Source organism: Ambystoma mexicanum, chromosome 8, assembly GCF_040938575.1.
Source record: "Ambystoma mexicanum isolate Mex_15411 chromosome 8, UKY_AmexF1_1, whole genome shotgun sequence".
NCBI classification, from domain to species: Eukaryota; Metazoa; Chordata; class Amphibia; order Caudata; family Ambystomatidae; genus Ambystoma; species Ambystoma mexicanum.
Window position 1 is genome coordinate 332,354,027 of NC_090929.1, and position 14,609 is coordinate 332,368,635.

Sequence of the window (14,609 nt, forward strand, 5' to 3'; positions counted from 1 at the left end):
CCCAAGGGCCCTGACAGAGTTGTTTCTCTGGGGCAGGCCCAGCTCTCTCAACAGTCTGTAACTTAATACAAGAGAAAGCACAATTTGCCTTACCTGTAAGCTTTCTGCCTTCTGCAAAGTGACAAACACATATTTTTAACTTGCTGATAGTGTGCAATCTAGACTTGGGGAACTTGTCAATAGAATACATTTCTATCAGGCATAGGCCTCAAGCACTCTTCTGTGGTCTGCATTGGGGTATATTGTTGCCAATATTTTTTTAATGATAAAATCACAATCATCAGACAGAAAATTGCTGCCACCTCCTCTACTCTGCTATCTCCTGCAGACCCATTGAGCCCGAGCCTACCTGTCTCTGGCTGGTCTACCTTTCCGATCTTTGCGGAATCTGAGGTTATTTCAGCCACTCTCAGTTTGAAATCAGCGTCTCCCGCTGATCCCATTCTGTTCAACATTCTTAAGCACATCATTTCTGGCCTTTCATCTGTGCTCACTGTGAGAATTCAAAGCATGTCTCATCCGCTAGTCCTCTGGGACTTGTCATCCAGGTGGCCAGGACACGGCCATCACTTTTGGATCCAGATCCTGGGGGATCCTGGGGGTAGACCAGTACGGGAGGAGCATCTGGGTGAGTGGTCTTCGGGGAGTGCGGGTGAGGGAGCTGATGGTGAGGCGCCGTATTCTCCCCTTTTTTGTTCATCTACCCCATCCTATTTTATAGGATTTTCCAAAGGCCCAAGGCCCCTGCCCCCTCTTTTTTCACAAACACTGGGCCAAGGAAGAGAATGATTGAGAGCAACCATACTAACTCTCTCAGATTGTACTGGACATGTCCTGTTAAACGGGTCAGGCAAAGTCAGACACTTTACACTAAGTGCATACACCTGATACCAGTTAGCTCTCCTCACACGAATAAAAGGCAACACCTAAAGGCACACTCTGAGCAAGGTGGAAATCGAGCACTAGCAGAACTTCCGGGACGAGGGCATACCTGCTGGAGCAGAGCAACGGAACAAGGGATGAGAGCAGCAGGCCGAAAAACCCAAGGGTTCCCTATTGGAGGTTGTTTCCTCCGACAGACCGTGAAAGACACATGGAGAAGGCCAGCTCCCATAAGTGAAGATAGCATTGTGTTCGATGGATGCCAGCGACCCTCCCGGGTGAACGGAAGAGTTAGGGAGGTGAGGCCAAGCCTGTGGGACTAACCTTGACTCGTGAATTGAAAATAGCTAAACAAGAAAGAAGTGCACACAACCGGTGAGTTGGCAAGGGACCTCAGAGACTGGTGTGAGTTCAAGCGAAATGAAGTGGCAACATTATATCACAAGGGAAGGCTGCACGTGTTTGGATGAGATGCGAAGAAAGGCAGACCTGTGAATGAACTTTGAAGTAAAAAGCAGCTGTGAGATAAGCGATACTAAGTCATTCCTCTTTTTAAAAAAACTAATTTGTGTCCCACTGTCCCTTCTAATTACCGCCCCCTCTCTCTCCTTTTAGTTCTGTATGAAATTTCTTGAAGCTTTGTTCACTCCCCTTATACACTCCTATTTGGAGGATTCTGGTGCCCTTGACCCTTTTCAGTCTTGGTCCCGGCCCGGCCGGGGAACTGAATCGTCCTAGCGTCGGCAGCTGTTGACTTAGCCCTGATAGTGGATCAGGATGCTACTGGGGCCCTGATCCTTCTGGACCTCTCTGCCACGTTTGACACTGTGCACCATGGTATCCTCAAGGAGAGGCTGTCCTCAGCGGACATGTCTGGCTGAGTCCTGGACTGGTTTGGGTCTTTCCTTTCTGGACGTTCTCACTCTCTCTCTCTTTCCCCTTTTACTTCGGTGGCAAAGCCCCTCACCTGTGGTGTTCCCCGAGGCTCTGCTCTTTCTCCCCTTCTCTTCAATCTATATATTGATTTTCTGGTTAAACGTATTCACTCTTTTGGTTTTTGATGTCTTTCTTATGCTGATGATACATAGATTCTGGTGCGGCTCCATCTTTCTGTGCCATCTACTGCTGAGCGGTGCCGCTCCTGTCCCTCTGCGGTCCATTGTTGGATAGGAAATAATTGGCTCTGTCTAAAGGGAGAATAAGCAGAGGTGCTGATAGTTTGCACTGCGCCTGAGTCTTCTGGGTGGTCGTCGGTTTTGTGGACCCTAGAATTGTGCCTTTTCCCTTTGCCTTCCCCATTGGTTAAGATCTTGGATGTGAAGTTTTCTGCATCGCTGTCCATGCAGGAACAGTTTTGTGCAGTCTGCCAGGCAGTTCACTTTAAATTGCGCATCCTTCGGAAGGTGCTACCATTTCTTCCCTGCCCCTTGGTCTTATCTTCCTTAACCTCTGGTTCAGTAGATTATTGCAACCCGCCGTTTCTTGCTTAGCCTGCTTTCCTCCTCCGATTCTGAATACTTGCACTGGCTGCGAGTAGCTAAACCTGTTTAGTTTAAGGCTCTATGCATGGTAAACCAGGCTTTCTATGGGACGGGCCTGAATATTTAGTCATTATGTCACTTTCCGTCCTCTCTGCTCCTCCTTGAGGATTGTTGTGCCCACTTAAAATATGCCTCCGTGGGCGGTTGCACGTTTTCGGTCATGGTGGCCCTACTCTGGAAACGTACCCCTCTGTGTCTTCATGAGATGACTGACCATATTTCTTTTAGGCGGGTGCTGAAGACATATTTGTTTTCAATCTAAGCTTGATGGTCTCTCTGCTTGGATCTGCGTTAGTTCTCTCTGCTTGGCTCTGCGTTAGTTCTCTCTGCTTGGCTCTGCATTAGTTCTCTCTGCTTGGCTCTGCGTTAGTTCTTACCCCCTCGCGCCATGATGACCTTGATGGTGAAGGTGCACTTTACAAATGTAGGTAACATGTAACATTTGTATTACAGGTTTTTCAGGCTCTGCCAGAAGTGATCCAGTAGCGTGAGCGTTTGGGAGCTTTCCCATGGTCGTGAACTTCCATCCAGAATTCTCTGGGGGTAAGGTCATGTCTGGTAACTATGTATTGGTTACATGCATAAGTTGATGTGCTTAAATGTAGAATAAACGAGGGTGGTTTTAACATCAGTGGTAACAGGGTTATTTTATTTTGTTTTACTTGTAGATCTTTTTTTCAACTCTATGAGCGTAGAAGGGGTGCACAGTAAGGTGTCCACTTCCATCCTGAAGAAGGTTGCAGAAATTAAGGGCCACAGTATTCAAGCCCACCATTTCCGACTGAAACACATGTCGACAACATAATAGAGAGACACACACCTGTATACGTATGGGGTGTAGAGGAATGTTGTGAATAAGTGTTAAGAGGCATGATATGTTTTGGGAATGTATGTATGAATGAGTACGCTTGTTCGAGTAGATTGAATGGAGTGTGAGTAATGATAGATTATTTTGATAATCATTTTTAATGCATTTATCTCTTTATCACTACTGAATATTTGAAATAAATGTATATTGTTCTGAAAGTTGCTGAATTGTTGCCTGCCATCCTCCTGCTATCAGTCCATAGTTTTGTTTATAGCTACTCTCGACCTGGGAGACTCAGATCAGACCAGGTACCCTTTAGAATTTTCAGAGAGATTACACAGACTTAACCCCAGAAGAGCCTTGAGCTTTTATATCAACAGGTTCTCTAAAATAAGTGTGGACGACCAACTATTTGTTGGCTGTGCAGGCTACAGAATGGGACAAGCGGTTACTAAACAAACTCTGTCTCAGTGGATCATACTATGTATATCTGAATATTACAACATGGCCGGGAAAGAGGTTCCCGAAGGTCTAAGGGCCCGCTCGACCAGAGTTGTAACCACTTCACAGCCCTCCAGAGAGGGGTATTGCTACACAACATCTGCAATGCTGCAACCTGGTCTTCTGTGCATACATTTGCAAAATATTACTGTTAAGATTACCTTTTGGGCTGGGAATCCAGATTTGGAAAGGCTGTGCTAAACTTCTTTCTCACCTCCTGCAACACACTGCTATAGGATAATATCAAAGATGAGGAATACGTGGGTGGACACAATCCATTCGAAGAACAAATGACTTACCCCAGGTAATGTTCTTTCGACTGGATGTTCCTCCCACATATTCCACATGTATACAAAAATTGTGCATGAGTGCACCCCATTTGAAGTTTACACTTTCTCTTTCCAATATGCAATGTCAACTAGTTTCCCTGTAGAGCGACATCTTTCTTAGGACAATATTATAAATAACAAGGGGGCGCTAGTGAGCCAGCAACTAAAATGGCTGACTTAGTTTGAGCTCCTCATGGACCGTTTCAAGGGGGAGCCCTGACATACACCCACCGGCGAGAGCAGCTCAATCCGTCAGCGGGGGCTTGCACCTGATACTGCAGCCCAGCTGGTAGCTAAATTTGGTGGCAGTCGGCAGCCGGCGGGAGGTGCCTGCGGCGCGGAGGAGGAGACCACGAGGGCCCGCCTGAGTTGGTGACTGGCACCGAAGTTCGGCGAGCTGGGAGAGTCATGGAGTCTGGCGGTGGGGACCGCACTGCCGCTGAAGCTGGGCTGAGTCTGTGATGACGACCAGTAAGAGCAGGCCCCGGGAGTGTTGCAGCCCTGAAACACAGCCAATGCAGGGAGAGCCGCTCAGGTCACTGGGCACTATTGCAGATGAGATGGCGGGGCCCGGCCAGCCCGGACAATGAATATACCGCCCCGTCATGTTGGTTGTTGAGACGCTGAACCCAACGGGGCGGGACAGAGGTGGATCCCGCAGCCTTTTGGGGACCACCTCTGGCTACACTTAAGGTGGGGGCCTGGCCAAGTGCTCCACCCATGAGAGAGACCTGCTGGGGGCACTGGACATCAGCTGTAGTGAAGCAGCTCGCCGCGGCTGAGAATGGAGTGAGGCAGGCCGCCTGGAGCGAACAGCGGTATCTAGTTCCAACACGCTGCAGGCGAACTGATTGGACCCGCGGGGCGAGTGCATTGGAACTCCCGTGCTGCTGTGATTGGCCCTGCTGCTTATTAGACTCCGGCGAAGACCGTAAACACAACGTTGGATGGCCGTGACACAGTGCGTGGCTGGATAAGAACAGGGACCATACCCAGCTGGTGCTGGGAAGGAGCATGGACTGAATGGACACTGTGATCCTAAGGTGAGACGCAGCGCTGGTGGAACTGCGGGAGGCCGACAACAGCTGCTTTGCTTGTGTGAACCCCTCCCCCTGGGCCCCCAGTTTTTCAACCCCTACCTGCTATGAACGCGAGGCAGTTCCAGTACTGGGGCTGACCCACGGGGGGCCCTAGATCTGCCGGGGGTCGGTCCCCAGGTGGGAAACAGGCGTGGGACACACGGCGCGCCTCTGACTCTCAAGGAGGTGAGCTTGCCTGTTTTATGGCGCTGTGGGAGGACGGCCACTAATTTACCTGCAATCCCAATATAATCTGGCATATCACACTCGCACTGACCCCCAGCTCGGCCTGTAGCTACTTCTGGTGTCAACACAAACTATCGAACTCAGGCAATGAACGCATTGAACAAAACCCTTGCCCCGGCCTTGACTGATGCCAGCTTAGTCCAAACAGGGGCAGAGGGCAGGCTCTCTGGCCATTCTGTGCCCGGCAGACCGGACCAACTCAACCACTGGCCCAGCGCCCTGGTCAGCCTTGAACTCCAGGCTGATAACCCCAAGGTGTATAGTGCGGCCCTGGAGGGCTGACTACTACTCCTGTGGGGACACCCCAGTCATATGTGAATTGACTCTACGCGGCTGCTGGCCAGGGAGCGGAGAGGAGGTACCCTTGCCTTTACAGATATCTGTTTGACCCCCCCACCTCTGGATAGGCCGTGGGCGATCTAGGACCCTCGCTGCACCGGGCTTTCTACAACCAATTGCAATTCTCATCTGGCGCACACTTTTGGTTGCTAACCCCCCCACCCTTCGGAGGGCTTGAGTCCACCACTGGTGAGCAGACTGTGGATTGTGCTGTTGGCTATCAGGCACCATCAATCGCGGTCTTGGGGGCACCGGTGGTGTTCCTGGTTGGTGTGCCCCGTTTGTGGCTGCTCGGGAGGCAGTGGGGTGAAGAGCCGCATTGCCAAGGATAACAAGCAGCAATCTCAATTGCCTTTCACCCAGAAGGAAAGCCTTGGTGCTGGGGGCGAGAAGATGCTGTCCCCCCGTGACCACATGGACAAACCCAGCTTGCCAGGCCAGAGCAAGGCCCCTACGGAGTCCGCCGTGTGGGCGCCAACGTCCGAGCTTGGCTTGGTGTTGACAGAAATGAGGTCTGGCTTTGCATCCCTTAATACAAAGCTCGACAGAATGCAGGAAAGGTTTGAGAAGCAGAGTGTCCGTATCTCTGAGGCAGAGCATTGGGTGGGGGCCCTAGAGGATTCCAGCGTCGTGAATACGCAGGCGATTTGCTCTCTGCAGAGGGAGCTCTCCGCAAAAAAGGAAAAGAACGAGGACCTGGAGGCGAGGTCCCGGAGGAACAATGTCCGAGTGGTGGGGGTCCCAGAGTCTATACCACAGCAGAACATGGAGGTCTTTATGGAACAGTTAATCCAGGAGGTGTTACAGACACCTCTGCTGTCGACCCAGTTTTTGATCCCGAGCGTGCATAGGGTGTTACAGATGGCCCCCAGAACTGGCTGGAGCCTGCACCCAATAATAGCGCGCCTCCTAAACTACAGGGACCGCAACACTATCCTAAGATAACTCCGGTGTATTGTTTTACCCGGACTTTACCCTGACTGTGAAGAAGGCCTATCTGTCCTTCCTGGTAACAAAGCAAGCTCTCCAAAAGAAAGGGTTACAATACGCCATGCTATACCCATCCAAGCTACGTGTACAGCACGGTGGCCGAGCACACTTCTTCACAGTTCCTGGAGCGGTGCATGATTTTCTGCAGACACTGCCAAAGGAATGATCATGATATTGTGACTTGGGCTGGGAGCCCCAAGTGCGGGTGCTCCCCAAGAATACATTATTTGTGAGATGTACGGAGTCAAGGTTTGGTGGACTAAATGGTTGTGCTGCCTGCGTGAGTTGCTCTCTGTGATTTGCCCCATGTCTCTACCGGTGGGTTATATTTATATAAGCAGGCCCATGTAACGAATCAGACCTGAAGCAAAATTTAAATTAGCAATGTAAACGCCTCCCCCCTAGGTCCGGGAGTTGTGGTGTCCGGTGTCCCTGGCCGATGGCCCAAGATGGTTGTCAAGTTGGGGAGAAGTGTGAGGGGGTCAATCCACTGCTAGTTGGGATGGGCATTGTGGGTGGGGGTGTGTATGCTTACTGTTTGGGGAATGTTTAATGGTACAGGGGCGGGGTTGGGCATGTTTGGGCATTGTTATTTCAAAATGGTGCACGTACATGGTACACGGTTGGCTGCGGTGAGCGGGAGGGAGCGCACGCGGGAGCGCGGCGGCTTTGCGTGAAAAATGACAGGAGAAATGGCGAGTTGCAAGGTCATCAGTTGGAATGTAAGGGGGCTTAACAACCCCTGCAAGACCTGCAAGGTGATACAGTATTTTGAGAGGAACAGGGCTAAGGTGGCCCTCCTACAGGAGACCCACTTGGTTGGGACAAGTAATGAGGGGGTGGCTAAGTCCTGGGAAGAGTGCAGGTACTATAGATCCTACTCACGTATTCGGCAAGGGCCATGATATTGATATACAAATCGTTCTGATTCCGCACCAAGGAAACAGTGGTTGACCCGGCTACCCGCTTTGTGATTGTATCGAGTGATGGGGCTCCATGTCACTGACATATGTTAACATCTACGGTCCGAATGGGGACGACCGGTCATTCTTCGAATCCTTGCTATCCCTTTGCCAGAAATAAACACAGACCAACCTGGTCTGGGTGGGGGACTTTAACTTAGCTTTGGATCCAGAGCATGATAGGTCAACTGGGGGTGGTCGACCAAGGTCTAGGGCTGTTGAGGTGGTGAGAAACTACATGATTGAGCTGGAGATGGGCGAGGTGTGGCGACTGCTTTGGCCGGAGAGCAGAGAGTATTCCTTTCACTCCACAGTCCATAATCCATCCTCACGTATTGACTGCGTACTAGAAAGTCTTCCCTTGGTCCACATGAAGGCTGACTGCTCCCTCCTCCCTAGAACACTGTCACACCACTCACCTGTTCTCTGATCCCTGGATCTGGGAGGTGATCTCATCCCCCGCCACTTCTGGAGGTTCAAAGTGGCCGCCCTACTAGATATAGTTTGTAAGAGCGAACTAATTAGCCTGGTTAAGCAGTATTTCCAGGAGAACTTTGGATCAGTCCCAACAATGAGCTCCACCTGGGAAGTGCTGAGGGCGGGGTGCCTATTACTAAAGCTGGGGATCTTGAAGACAATTCGTAGGCAACTATCGGACACCGAAATGGGAATTAAGGATCTTGAGAGCATGGCGGAGGGCGAGAAGAACACTGCATATAGGAGCAGAATCAGAGAAGCACTAGATCACTTTAGCTACCTGGCCGAACAGGAGATTAAATACTTGGCACGCCCAGAGATGGCACGTCACTATGGGGCGTGAGGGTATACTGGGCCGGCATTTCGCAGCAATGAAAGAAAATGGAAGCACTGGTATTCCTGCCGTAGGAAACGACTGTGGCGAGGTAGTGGTTAAGCCAAAAGAAATCCTAGATGCTTTTTGCCAATACTATGAGAGATTATATGAGTCCAAGGGGTCGATCCTGGCCTCAGAGTTGGTGCAATATGCACAAGAAGCGTCTCTGCCCACGCTGCAGTGTGAGGCGATCGCACCCCTGGCTGAGCCCATTGCCCAGGACGATATCTTGCATGCTATCCACACCTCCCCGTCAGCGAAGGCCCATGGTACGGATGGGATCGCTGCCGAATTTCATAAAGAAATGGGCCCGGAGGTAGCCGGACACTTGTTTGCTGTCTGAGAGGAGGCGATGAAGGTAGGGCAGCTCCCCCCCGACTATGTGGGAGCCGGTGATCACTCTGATACCAAAACCAGAGAAGGACCTGCTGGAGTGCTCGTCACACTGCCCTATCTCCTTGTTTACCTCGATACGAAGACCTTGGTCAAGGTGCTGGCAGACCGGTTACTCTCGTATGTTACCAGCATAATCCACACGGACCAACTGGGGTTCAAACCTGGGAGGTCGACTTCACTGAATGTGCGCAGACTCTTCACTTTCCTTGCAAAAATAGACACCAAGTTGCAGGCAGTCGCAGTGTTGCTCGATATGGAGAAGGCGTTCCCATGGGTATTTCCTTGCGACTGTGCGACTGCTCTATGCGGACGCAAAAGCACAAATTAGGCTGGATGGTAGACGGTCTAGGCCCTTCCCATTAGACCGCATGACCAGGCAGGGTTGCCCGCTGCCACTGCTGCTTTTTGCCTTGGCAATTGAGCCAATGGCGGCTTGGCTGCGGAAGTTACACTTGGCAAGGGTTCTGGCGCTGGGAGGCCTCAGGGAACTGATGTCGCAGATGACAACATTCTGTACAGCAAAGACCCTGCGGTCAACCTCGGTCTGCTCTCACAGGTGGTCGCAGTATTCGGGGGAATGTCTAGCCTCAAGATAAACTGGGCAAAGTCTGTCCTATTCCCACTGAATGAAGGCATGAATAGACCGAACAATATAGGAGAATACAGATGGGTTAAATATCTTGGGGGGCATGTAAGCCGAGATGCCAGCAAAGGTGCTCTAGACTACCACTATCTATACTTGACCGGATAGAGAGTGCTAAAATGATGAAAGTTCCTAAACTACTATTAAATCTTTTTCAAAATATTCCAGTGTGGCCGGGTGTGGGATACCTTGCTGAAGTAAGGGCCCAGCTGAGTAGGTTAGCCTGGTATCCGAAGACCCTGCAGGTAAGTTGGGACACCTTCACCCTCCCCTGGGGGTGTGGCAGAGTGTGTCTAGAAAGAGGCTCTGTGCAGCCCTTCATGCTACAGGGAACCCTAATATCACAGAAAGTGGCAGACAAATATAAATTTGATCCGGTAGCATGCACAATCCATGCATGGAACTGGGCTCTGAAACACCTACGGATCGGCATCCCATTTGATCCCGGCCTCTGTATATGGAAGATAGAATGCATCCCCCTAACATGTGATGAAGCAATACTACGTGAATGGAAGCGGGAGGGGATCGAAGGCATGGTTGATCGTACCCCGGGGAACATTCGTATCGCTAGACCTATTTTCTGAGAGAATGGGGAAGGTGCTTCATCAGGTGCTTCAGTACCATCGAATGAGGGCAGCTTTTAAAACATGGTTCCCTTTGTTTCCAACCATACCAGCGAATACTCCACTTATGCAGGCCTTGGAAGGCTCATCGACAGCGAGGCGTATGGTATCTACACTGTAGGGGATCCTTCAAAGGGATACCTCATGTGAACCCCTCAAGTGCAGGCAGCAGTGGGAGGGAGACACAGAGACTTTGTTCATGGACAAGCAATGGGCACTGTTGTGCGAGCGATCACACAGTGGGTGTTTAACACACAGCTCCAATTGATTCAGTTTAAAACTCTCCATAGGGTGTACCTGGCACCTGACCGCATCCATATGTTTGACCGCCCCAGGGCGAGTAAATGTCCACGTTGCAACACTGAGTCTGCAAATTTCCTCCACATGATGTGGATGTGTCCCATGCTAAGGGAATTCTGGGAGAAGGTGGTGGAACGGTATCTGATATGTTGGGGCTTGTGCTTCCATGCAAGTTACTGTGCTATATGTTTGATTGGTTGCCCGGTGATCCTAAAGACAGTGTGGACACCTGATCAATACATCTGAGTGCAGCCCAGAACTCCTGGTCTCAAGCAATACTCCAGGCTCAGCCTCCCAATCAGCTTGGAAAACAGGCACAGGCCACATAGATTTTATATTTAAAAATGTATCCAAACATTCAAGCTTGATGTTACCTTTGTAATTGAGTATGTTGCAATCAATATTTAGTATGATATCGTCTCATGTTAGACTATTCAACCACTTCATCCAGCTCTAAAGCGTTCAAGAATCCAACAAGAGCAATTTGAATAGAGGTCGAAGGTGTCGATAGAAATGCCGACCAGCGATCATAATCTTCTAATAAACCAAGGTTATTACAATGTTTAGAAAAAAGGAATTTTTCAGAGAGCCATAAGAACTGGACAGAGTGAAACTAAATGTTCCAATGTTTCTTTGCATGATCGATCTACACAAACTCAACAGAAGTTCTCTTCCATTGGTATGATTTTGCGCACTGCCCGTACATCTCTTGTGGGCCACAAGTTAAGGTTGAAACGTAACATGGCTTTGTGATGGCTAGCTGATGGTGCTTTTAGTAAATAGCCTGCCATTACGTGCATTTTCTTAGGCACAAACCTTAATTTTGCAGATTGTTGGTACGTTAAACAAGTTTCTGTAGTTGTAATCCAGTAGTGCTGATAGATCATTGTTTTGGCTTTGTTCGGATTTGATATTAACATTTCAATTGACATTCCAGCACGTGCAAGTATATAGCTAACTCCTGATGTCCACTTTTGAACAAATTGGTGTGATGATGAAAACAAATATACAGCCAAAACTTTCAACATTACATTGTATGATGTTGAAATGAGACATTTCCTGAAGAGATTGCATAATCGCCATTGATAGAGGGCGTACAAAGAAGTCGGTCCCCCTTCATACAGCAGCCATGAGATGGGAGTGGATTGCGGGATACATAATACTTGTTTCCAATATTTGGCTTCAAGTTTATCTAACCGCAAACGCAGTACTTGTGCGCCTGTTTCAAGGCCATATAGCAAGCAGGGTATGACTTTTTCATTCCAAAATAAAAGTGCCAGAACGAGGGAAAATTTGCGATAACGCTGCAAGATGATCTTTGTCTGCGATATGGCTGTGACTAACTTATTATCAACACTCTCAATCTGGCCTTTGGCTGTGACAATGCCTTTAAAAACCATGCCTAGATATTTATACCGATTGACTATTGCTAATTTGACTTTGTTGATTGACCATGCAATTTGAGGTTTCTGTGATTTTACTGGTGCATAGATAACTATTGCATTTTGTCCGTGTTAACCTTTAGATAATTTTGTGTGATGTAGATTTCAAAGACAGATAGCAATTTCTGAAGACCAATTGGGGTCTTTGAAATCAGCACAAGATCATCTGCATAGAGGAGGGCTTTGATCGGCTGGTTATAAAGTTTTGGTGAATGCAGAAAGCAGTTGAAAATGGCTGAGGCGAGCAACCAGCCTTGTTTAAGGCCTCGAAAAGTTGGAATGGGAACTGATAAAAGGCCTTCTAATGTGAGTCTAATATGAATTGATGTTTTTGAATGAAATGCATAAGTTATGTCAGCCAGGGTATCAGGGCAATTATCTTCTTGAAGTTTGACCATTAATAAAGAGAGAGAAGCAGAATCAAAGGAGCAGTTTAAATCAACAAAATAAACTGCCTGCTTGGTAGCATGACATTGTGCTTTTAGTGCATTACTGCAGTGCCCATGCCAGCACCAAATCCCGATTGGTTAGGGTCTCGATGATTTTGGGACAAGGTCCAGGTGTTAAAGTCTCGTAATATTAGTCTAGCAAACAATTTGCCCGGGGCATCTAATAAAGCGATTGGCCGATAATTCTGAGGTGATGACATGTCAGCCTTTTAAAATATAGGGACAATTAGTGAAGTTGTCCAGGAGGCCGGTAGTTATTTAGTAGCTATAATTTGCTGGAAGATTTTACACAGGATCACTCGGTTTGTTTTTAGCATGAAGCTATGAAGCCCATCTGGTCCCGCGGCTCAAGAAGAGCTGGACTTTGTAATTAGTTCTTCTAACATAGAGGCAGAACATTCAACTTCCCATGGAGCAGTAGATTTGCTACTGTAGCTTGTTTTTTTTAAAGTATCATCAGAATACAGATTAGTATAATACTGAACCCATTGGTGTTCCTTGACACCTGAGGACTGTGCCATTGGTTGAATATCAAGAGAATGATTATGCAGTAATGTCCAAATTTCAGAGGAGTTTTTATTACTCATTGCTTGCAGCATAAGTTCACTATCTTGTTGGAATAAAAAGGCTCTACGACCACAAATCCAATTTAAATATTTGCATTTTGTTGATCTAAGAGCAGCCAATTTATCTACAGATGGGCAGTTACAGATCTGTTTTCTTTCACGTCGATATTCTCGGCGTCTCATTTTCACCAATTCATCATATGACAGTGGGGGCAGCGCGTACGAGCTGGAGTTTACAAGCAGACGAAGTGAGTTGCAGTTTCTTCCTCCCGTTACAAACGGGGATTGGAGCCGCGGTATACGACAGCAGCAGGGTGGTGCTTGGTAACACCATTACATGAGGCACTGCAATAACGTGTGCGAGACAAAGCAGTCTAAAGAATTTTTCATGCTCACCTCCGCAGAGGAATGTGTTTAAACGTCTACAATTGAGACGTTCCCCTCATTACCGAAACCTAGCAGTATTTGCATTGGCAAGACTGATACCGCGGGTTGTGCGTACTAGAGGTCATCATTCATTGGGAAGCAACCCCAATGTTGGAATATAACTCACCTTTTTGACAGTTCAAACAACGTGTCCTGTGTTATGTTTGTTTATTGTGTATAGTGGACATTGTTTTGGATCCCCTGAAGAAGTTCATACAATTTGTTCTAAAGTATATGAATTAAACATGTCGGACATATGAGTACCTTAAGTTGTAAGGTGCGGTTCATTAACCAATTTAGTGGTTATAGTCACCCTAGTAGCAGTTTAGAAGGGTAGACAATTAACTGACAGGTGATTAACAACATACCTCTAACAAACAAAGAATTGTGGTTGTTTGGAGGTGCTACCTACCAAAGCGTAACCATACACCAGGGATTTTTGTGTTGCTTTGTTAAGATTTGTATAGGCAGGAGTTTCATAGCTGTATAGGTGACACCTAGGCAGGTTGTCACTGTTTTCTATCAGTTTTTTTATATATTTCATTTAAAACTGATTTAGAACTTGTATTGTGGGTTTGTATTTGACGTTTTAGTAAAAGTGCACTATGTTTTACACTTTTTTATGATGTTTAGATTTCATTTTAAGATAAATTTGCACATTGTGATTTTTTCTTGAATAAAATTGTACTTTGTTATATTCGTTTTTCAAAACCTTTGACTCGGTCCCCATTTGGTCCATGGGCCGAGAGTGGGAGGGCAGGTAGAACTTGAATAGGAGATAGACGGTTGGTTCCTTTTTTGTCTGGTATTGTCCATAAGGCTTTAATAGGAGTTTGGAACAGGCGTCTTTAAATTACTCCGTTGATCTCTCATAGTCAGTAGTAGCACCAATTCGTCATATACATGAGTATGACAAAAAGCTTGCGGTCCTTGTATGGTGATTGTGTCTTTATATTTGTCCAAAATATGCATGTACTGTTCAGAAGTTGACTCAGATATGTTAAAATCTATTGCGTTATTCAACACTACAAGCTTTAGGACAGACCATCGGAACCAAGTTTTTCCACAATTGATGTTCATATTCTGTTTCGACCATTGCTTCACGGCCTGAATTTGGTCCATCAACCATCTCCATTTGAGAATTAGGAGATTATGATCACTCACTTCTTGCTCCATGATTTCAAAGGTAAGAAGTGATCAAAACAACCTGGTATCGACATAGATATAGTCGATG

At 47.6% G+C, this 14,609-nt stretch overlaps 1 protein-coding gene across 1 annotated transcript in view; it reads right to left on the reverse strand.

Moving 5' to 3' along the window:
* The window catches only part of LOC138471899 (ficolin-1-like), a 499,560-nt gene that overhangs the window by 264,908 nt on the left and 220,043 nt on the right, over positions 1-14,609 (reverse strand). The gene's annotated exons all lie outside the window — the stretch shown is intronic.